The 9,481-nt window shown below is 36.5% G+C and overlaps 1 pseudogene; it reads right to left on the bottom strand.

The window, feature by feature from the left end:
- Window positions 1-3,681: 3,681 nt before the first annotated feature.
- On the bottom strand, window positions 3,682-7,999 carry LOC102831129 (annotated as a pseudogene).
- Window positions 8,000-9,481: the final 1,482 nt, after the last annotated feature.

Below are 9,481 nucleotides of genomic sequence, written 5' to 3'. Positions count from 1 at the left end.
ATCTTTTTGAAACCTTGAAAATCTTGGGCTCATTGACAGCTAATGTGTAATTATGTTGTTGTTGTTAGGTGCAATTAGGAATTGATTCCAACCCGTAGTGGCCATACATACAACAGAATGAAACATTGCTCTGTCTTGTGCTATCCTCACAGTTACTCTACACTTGAGCACATTGTTGTTACCATTGTGCCAATCCATCTTGTTGGAGCGTCTCCCTTTTTTTCAGTGTCTCTCCACTTTACCAAGCATGATGTCCTCCATTGACTAATACTTCCTGATAAATGTTTGAATTATGAGAGACAAAGTCTGGCCATCTTGACTTCTAAGAGCATTTTGGTTGTACGTTTTCCAACACAGATTTGTTCTTTGAGCAGTTCATGCTAACACCAACAACTCAGATACACCAATTCTTCTATGGTCTTTCTTATTCATTGTCCAAGTTGTGCATACATACAAGGCTATAGAAAATATCATGGCCTGGGTCAGGTGCACTTTAGTTCTCAAATTGATGTCTTTGTTCTTGAACACTTTAAAGAGCAGATTTATGCAGCAGATTTGCCTAATGTCATTTGATTTCTTCACTGCTGCTTCCATGAGTGTTGATGATAAATCCAAATAAAATGAAGCCTTTGACAACTTCAATCTTTTCTCCATATATCAGGATGTTACTTATTAATTACTCCAATGGTGAGGATTGTTGTTTTCTTTACATTGAGGTGCAACCCATATGGAAGGCTGTGGTCTTTGATCTTCTTCAGTATTTTAAGTCCTCTTCACTTTCAGTTATGTCATCTGCATATCACAGGTTGTTAATGAGACTTCCTGCAATCCTGATGCCACATTCTTTTTCATATAATTCAGCTTCTTGGATTATTTGCTCAGCATACAGATTAGATGTTCTTGTTGTTAAGTGTCTTCGAGTTGGTTCTGATCCATAGCAACTCTGTATAGGGTTTCTGAGGAGCAGTTGGTAAACTTGAATCATCAACGTAACGGTTCAAACAAACTTTGCAGTCCAGAGCATTAACCTGCATTTCCATACCAGGATTCCACAGACTGAATACATATGGTGAAAGCGTACAATCCTGGCTCGTACCTTTCCTGATTTTAAACCATTCAACTTCCCCTTGTTCTATGTGAATGACTGCACTGGCCTTTGTACAAGTTCCTCATGACTGCATTGGCCTTTGTACAAGTTCCTCATAAGTTATCTGGAATACTCATTCTCTACAATGTTGTCCATAACTTGTCATGATCCACACAGTTGAAAGCCTTTACATAGTTAATAAAGCACAAGTAAACATCTTTCTGGTATTCTATGCTTCCAGCTAAGATTTATCTCATGTCAGCAAGGATATCCTTCATTCCATGTCCTTGTGTGAATCCAGTTTGAGCCTCTGGCAACTCCATCAATGTACTGTTGCAACCAATTTTTATTTATGAACAATTTTACTTGCATGCCATATTAATAATATTTTCCAATGATTACCGCATTCTGTTGGGTCACCTGTTTTTGGAATGGGCACATATCTGGATCTCTTCCAGTCAGTTGGCCAGTTAGCTGTCTTTCAAACTTCTTGGCATAGATGAGTTAGTGCCTCCAGTGCTGTGTCAGTTTGTTGAAAGATTTCAATTTGTATTCCATCAATTCCAGCAGTCTTGTTCTTTGCTAATGTGCCAGTGCACATTGGACTTCTTCCTTCAATACCATTGGCATTTGATCATATGTCACCTCTTGAAATGGTTGAACACTGACTATTTCCTTTTGGTACCATGACTCTGTACATTCCTTCCATATTAGTTTGATGCTTTCTGCATCATTCAATAGTTTGCCTAAAGAATCCTTCATTATTTCAAGTCAAGGCTTGAATTTTTTCCTCAAATTTTTCAGCTTGAGAAATGCTGAGTGTGTTCTTCCCTTTTGTTTTTCTAATTCCAGATCTTTGCACATTTCATTATAATATTTAACTTTGTCTTCTGGAGCAGTCCTTTGAATTTTTCCATTCATCTTTTTTACATCTTCATTTCTTGCATTTGCTTTAGCATCTCTACATTGGAAAGCAGATTTCAGAGTCTCTTCTTGCTTTTTTGGGGGAAAGAAACAACTTCATTTTGAATTTCATGCTTCAAATTTTTATCCATACATTAAGCACTATATAAATTTTGTCTTTAGGATAATAAGATTAAACTTGGGCGATGTTACTTCATCTGAATTTATTTGGAGAAATACAATTTAGTCATTTTGCTTATAAACCTCTAAAGAACTGTCAAACCAGAATTGTGATCAGAATTTTTAAATTAACCTCCCACAACCACTTTTTTCTTTTAAATCACTTTTGGTTTAATTTATCAGTTAACTACCTTTAAGGTTATGTAAAATGTATTGCCTATCAAAGTATTAAGCAAGAAATTACAAATTATGCATAAATGGTCCCCCTGGATTGCATTTATACATGACAAAAACACACTGAGCATCACACAATAAACTAGACTAATATCATAGGTTACAAAAATTGGTGAGAGCCAAAATGAACCTTAAAGGTTGAGAAGGATCTTTTAATGGGTAATCTTTGGGATTATGGAAAAAAATAGTCCTGTACTGCATTTTATGTCTCTTAAAAATAGTGTTTGTGCAGCTTTAGTCTTTCCATTATATAAAACTTATGCTAGAACTTACTTTTGAGATACAGTTTACAACCAAATCAATTATATATATACTGGCACTTTAGTACAAGGACAAACTTTAAAAAAAAATTATTTTGAACCTTTAAAATTAATCCATAATATTAAAAAACAGTCTATGGTCTTACATTCAGAAAATTCAGACTAACATAGTATATTTTTATAGGAAAAAGGCCAATAAAACTTTACATATGCTACAAGTTTATTATATATATTTACATGTCTCCTAAATACATAAAAATTTTACATTATTGCCTCCCCCTACTTGAAGCAAGCTCTGCAGGGATGATTTGAGGCTAGATCACTGTCAATAGCATGTATAGTGCTATAATACAATAATGTATTTTGAAAGTTATGTAGCGACCACCCAATACTGTCTATAAAAATGGTGTATTTGCTGGCAGACAGCTATCCATTGCATGTAAAAAACAAGGCTGTTGGAGTGTGCTGTACCTCATTTTAATAAGCCCCTTACAGATTCACCACTATAGAATTATTAAACTACAACTCATTACAAAAAATTCACATTTTTTTTTTTTTCTGGGCAATACACATCAGATGGGCATATTACTGGTCAAGTATTTCTAGGACATTGAATCTTCTAATGTTTGACTAGTTCTCCATCCTTGTCTGTTTTAGCTAGATGCTTGTAATCTGATTCACTAGTTTTCAACAAGTGAAACTACTGATCTATGAGTGATAATCTTTAAGTAGCATTTTCTCCAACAAATATAAAAACTTGATTATATTACTTACCACTCCAAACTGGAATGGTTTCACTTAAGAGTTAGTCATATGAGAACACAGTATCAACTAAATATTTAGTAATTTTAAGTTGCACTGATAATGTTCATAACATCACAGGGCACACTTGAGAAGTCTAATAATATTTTCTACATTAATTAGCAATTTTACAAATAGATTAATTCCCTAGTGAATTTGTTTCGGACCCATTGACTATTCCTTAGGATGCTTACATTTAAACATCAGTACTTCAATTTATACCTGTACTTTAAGTAAGGTTTTAAGTTGAAATGTCATTATGTCTTTATCTGAAGGATTAAGGAAACAGGAACCAAGTGGCTTGGTGGTTTAGGAAGAACACTTGGTGATAGAGGCTCACTAAATTTGGCTCCAGCATAATTCTGAGTAGTTTGAGCCTTGAAAATTATGCTGGACCTTGATAAGCCAGAGTTCCAATTTTGATTGTTTGAGAAATGTGCTTTGTTCTTCCCTCCATTTTGCATGTTGCTGAATTATAAGCATATCTTCTTTCTTTTTTTATGAACAATCTTCATCTGGGAGTTCTGATCATTGGTCTTTTGTCTATTAAGCTGTTGTTGGTTCTTACTAACATTTCTAGACTGGAGGACCGGAATGTTATACCTCTCTCCACCACCTATCTTCAGTTTCTTTGTTACCTTTCAGTCTGCTTTTCTAATTGCAGGATTTCTACTACCTGTCCTCTTTCATGTTGCCTAGCCCAGGGTAATAAGCATTTCTTTCTGCCTAATCATTTCCTTTTTCTGAATACAGACATGTTCATGGGCCGATGTGCGGAGTTCAGCCTTGAAGCTGAAGCCAACATATCAGTGTCCTCAGCACACAAGTTTGAGAGAAATCCTAAACACTTCAAGCTCAGAACTATGGCAGCAGAAGCTCCCACCTGACGTCAATCCCTCCCTCCCCTTCCAGGGAGAAATGAGGCATGGAACAAACAAAGCCCATGACCACCAATGACATAGCATTTGACCACCATAGAGTCTACTCTCACAATCATTTTGGTCTTTAACTTCTGAATTATTGGTGGTGGCTGTGTGCCATGGAGTCAGTTCTGACTCATAGCAACCCTAATGTTTGCATATTTTATTATTGTTGTTGTTATGTGCCATGGAGTCAGTTCCAACTCATAGCGACCCTGTGCAGGGTTTCCGAGGCTATAAATCTTTACGGGAGTAGAAAGCCTCATCCTTCTCCCGCGGAACAGCTGGTAGTTTCGAACTGCTGACACTGAGATTCGCAGCCTGATTCGTAACCACTACTCTAGCAGTTCGAAACTACCAGCTGGTCCACGGGAGAAAGATGAGGCGTTCTGCTTCCGTAAAGATTTACAGCCTCGGAAACCCTGTGCACTGAAAATCTTATGAATAGCAGTGAAATACTGTCAGGTAGTCCAGAATAGTAAATATTGAAACATGATGAATTGCACCAGAATATTGGCAGATATGTTGTTGGAAAATGAGACCCGTAGTTTGGAAGACACTCAAAATTTGACTGGGGAAGAGCTTTTCCTTCAAAATAGAGTTGACGTTGATGACCCAAATGGAGTAATGCTTTCGGGACCTTCATTTGATGATGGGCACAACTCAAAATGAGGAGAAACATCTGCAAACATCCATTAATAATTGAAACATCGACTGCACAAAGTATGAATCTAGGAAAATTCAAGTGGTCAAAACTGAAATAGAACACATAAACATTGATATCCTAGGCATTATTGAGCTGAAATGGATTGATATTGGCCATTTTGTATCAGACAATCATATGATTTTCTGTTCTGGGAAAGAAAAATTGAAGAGGAATGGCATCTTTTTCATCATCAAAAAGTACACTGTAGGATCTGTCTTGAAGAAACCCTGGTGGTATAGTGGATTACAAGCGATTTGAATATACCAGCCACTTTGTGGGGGTTGCTATGAGTGGGAACCAGCTCAGTGGCACACAACCACCATCACCTTCTTAAAGTATAATGCTGTCTGTAATCAACCAAATTTATGTACCAACCATTGAAGCCAGTGATGATGTGTACTAATAGTGTGACATTTATCATAATGTACTATATACAATTCCCCATTTCCAAATAAATATTTATTTTTATTTCATGTAATCTTAAATAACTAGTGCCACTTTCTTCTCTTTTGTCTCTTGTTTGGTATCACTTTCCCTTCAGAAATATCTGTGACCCTGTAGATCTAAGGTGGGTCAGGTGGAGTCTGGATGATGGAAAGTAGCAGGCAGACTACTTGGATTACTCTGGATTTAAGTAGAGAGAGATAATAGGATGTCTCTTAAACTCTTCTTCCCTAGGTAATCAGACTTGAAAAGAGATAACACAACACTTGATTGCAGAATCCCATTCCAAATTTGAAAGCAATATTTGTTTCAACTATCTGTAGATGTGAACTGGAGCTCACAGGAGAGTGAAAAACACCAAACCTGCCACATGGTCAACATTGATAAAATGTTGGCTTTGTTTGATGAAACTGAAGAAAACTCATTGAATGTATGAACATTTTAAGTTCTTTATCCACACCTGGTCTTAACTATAGCTTTCTTTTATGCAAACCCCAAATGGTCCTCTAGTCCTGACCAATTTGATTCATTAGGTTAAGTCCCTGAAGGTTCTCTGTTACTTGTGAAGGTTTTAGGCTATTGCCAACAATTACCATCTTGACCCTGATTAGCTAATCCAACTGACTTGTTAGTTAGCCACCAGCTGTGAAATAATGAAAATAATATCCAGATGCTTACGGAATAGATTTGAAAATGCCTGAAAGCTGTGGGATTATCTGGGAAATGCAGACCTATAGACAAATGTTCTGAGAAACGCTAATGAAAAAATTCTGCAGTATACATCTATTAAAGATGACAGAATCACAGTAAATTTGAGTTGCCTGAGACCTGGGATGCCAGCTAGTACAGTCCTTTTGGGAAAAGATGAGGAAGCTGTCCATTGTGGATCAAATTATGTACATCCAAAATACGTTTTGAAATTTTAATCCTGAACCTATTTGGTGGTTTAGTGCTGGGGACGAGTCATAACTCTATTACTTGAGGTTGTCTAAGGGATCACGGCTCTATTTTATTGCTTCCCCACACCCTATAGTGTATGACCTTCATCTACTACTTAAAGGGCAAGTAGTATTTTTTTAAGGTCATTACTAGGGAATTTCACACATCCCAGTCACTCTCATCCCATGGATTGGAATTTAGTCACACAGTTGAACTTGGCCACAAGGGAGGCTAGGAAGCGTAGTCTCTAAATGGAGAGTCATATGTCCAACTAAAATTCAGAGGGAAATACTTGGTACCTGTTTCAGCAGTAGAAGTATTTCTAATGTGAATGAAACTAGCTAAGTAGTTAAAACCCCATGAATATGGAAGCTTCACTACACTACCATGGATGAGACTGAATGTACCTTGCATGTGAACATGCTTCTGAATTATTCATACACGTTCTTTGCATAAGTTATGTAATATTGTTGTCTTTGTTAGGTGTCATCAAGTCACTTTTGACTCATAGCAACCCTTTGCATAACAGAATGAAACACTACCCTGTTTGAGCTATCCTCACAATTGCAGTTACATTTGAGTCTATTGCTACTGCCACTGTGTCATTCCATTTCATTGAGAGTCTGCCTCTTTTTTGCTGATTCCCTATTTTACCAATCATAATGACTTTCCCCAGAGACTGGTTCCTCCTGGTAACATGTTCAAAATATGCCATCCTGACTTTTAAGAAGCATTCTGGCTGTATTTCCTCTAACACAGATTATTTGTTCTTCTATCGGTCCATGGTACTTCTAATATTCTTCTCCAACACCATAATTCTAATGCACTGGAATATGGTTTTCCTTAGTCATTGTCCAACTTTCAAATGCAAATGAGGCAATTGAAAATAATATGGCTTGAGTAAGATGCACCTTAGTCTTCAAACTGATATATTTGCATGTTAGATCGATTTCAGACTGAAGAAGTTGGTAGAATTTTTCAGTTTCATCATCACTAGCTTTAGTGGTTGGTGTGAAAATTTGAATAATACTGGTGTTAACTGTTCTTCCTTGTAGGTACATGGATATTATCCTATCACAAACAGTGTTGTACTTCAAGATAGATCTTGAAATGTTCTTTTTGATGATGAATTCTATGCCATTCCTCTTGAATTTGTCATTCCTGGCATAATTAACCATATGATTGTCAGGCTCATAATCACCAATACCAGTCCATTTCAGCTCACTTAAGCCTAGGATATTAATGTTTATGCATTCCATTACATTTTTGACAACTTCCAATTTCCTAGATTCATACTTTGCACATTCCATGCTCAAATCATTAGTGGATGTTTACAGCTTGTTTCTCCTCATTTTGAGTTGTGCCTCATCAGCAAATGAAGGTTCCAAAAGCTTTACACCATTCACCTCATGATGGTCAACTCTACCTTGAGGAAGCAGTTTTCCCCCAATCATATCTAAGTACCTTTCAAACTGAGGAGTTTACCTTCTGGCATTATATCTGACAATGTTCTGCTACTATCCATAAGGTCGTCAGTGACTTAACATTCAGAAGTAGTCCATCTCTCTTTCTTCCTCGTCTGTTTTAGTCTGGAGACTCTACTGAAACCTGTCACTGTGGGTGACCCCACTGGTATTTATTTTAAATACCAGTGGCATAACTGCCATCATCACAGCAACATGCAAGCCACCACAGTACAGAGATGAGTGGTATAATATAGGGTGTGTATTTTTAGCTTTTAATAAAGAAGAGTTATTTATGTTTTGAGAATTTCATTAGTACAATATATTGAAGTGGCCATTGCCATATATTTAAAAACCCATTTATATTTGTTAATGTTATTTACTTGGAAAAATGTTACATTGGAAGCACTTTTACATTAGTCTTTCTCTAGAGTTTTGTAATATCTATACATTTATTTGGAGATAATTGGCATACTAAATGCTACATTGTTGATTTTATTTTTTACTGTGACTTACAAAGATTTACATATGCAGATATATTTTGCAAAAATAAATATTTTTATATATTTGAAAACCTTACCAGACTACATTCAGAACACATTTATAATTTTTACTCAAAATATGAGGAGATAGGAAAAACATGGGACATTAAAGATTACCCATAATCATCTTACCAGTGTGATAATTACTTTTAGCCTTTTTGTATCCTTTAATTCACCACATTATTTTCATTTTCTCTCTCACTTGCTTCTTATACACTTAAATATATATATGTGAGACTTGGTGTGGCGCTATGGGGTAATGCACTGTACTGCCAAGTCAGTTAAAACCGCAAGGTTAATGGTTCTTTGGAAACTCTACAACAACAAATTATCTATCCATCTGTCTATCTATCTATATCTGTGCGTATTTGTGTGCGTGTGCATATACATATGGATTTCTGGTGTGGTGCTGTGAGATCAACTCTGGACTTCAAATCACTAGATTTGCAGTTCAAATTCACCAGCTATTCCTCAGAAACCCTATACAGGATTGTCAAGAGTCGGAACCGACTCAACGGCACTTAACAACAACACATATACATATATACATATCCATGCACGTATGGTTTATTAGATATACTGTATGTACTATGAGAAGCCCTGATGGCATCATGGTTAAATGTTTACCTGCTAACCAAATCGCCAGTGGTTCAAACCTACCAGCCACTCTGCTGAAGAAAGATGTAGCAGTCCGCTTCTGTGAAGATTAAATCCCCAAACCAAGCCCACTGATGTCAAGTCTATTACAACTGCTAGCAATGCTATAAGACAGAATAGAACTTCCTCATAGGAACTTTGGAGCTTTAAATCTGTACAAAACTAGACTACCACATTTTTTTCTTGTGGAGGGATTGGTGGGTTTGAACTTCCAATCTTTTGCTGCTGTTAGCATCTAAGTGCTTTAACCACTGTGCCAACAAGGCCATGAGCTAGTTGTACAGTGGCTGTTGTTATTGTTTTTAAGTTCCATGGAGTCAGTTCCAACTCACAGCAACCCTGTAT

This window comes from Chrysochloris asiatica, unplaced genomic scaffold (genome assembly GCF_000296735.1).
Source record: "Chrysochloris asiatica unplaced genomic scaffold, ChrAsi1.0 scaffold00002, whole genome shotgun sequence".
In the NCBI taxonomy this organism is placed as follows: Eukaryota; Metazoa; Chordata; class Mammalia; order Afrosoricida; family Chrysochloridae; genus Chrysochloris; species Chrysochloris asiatica.
This window is presented reverse-complemented; position numbering and strand designations above follow the sequence as displayed.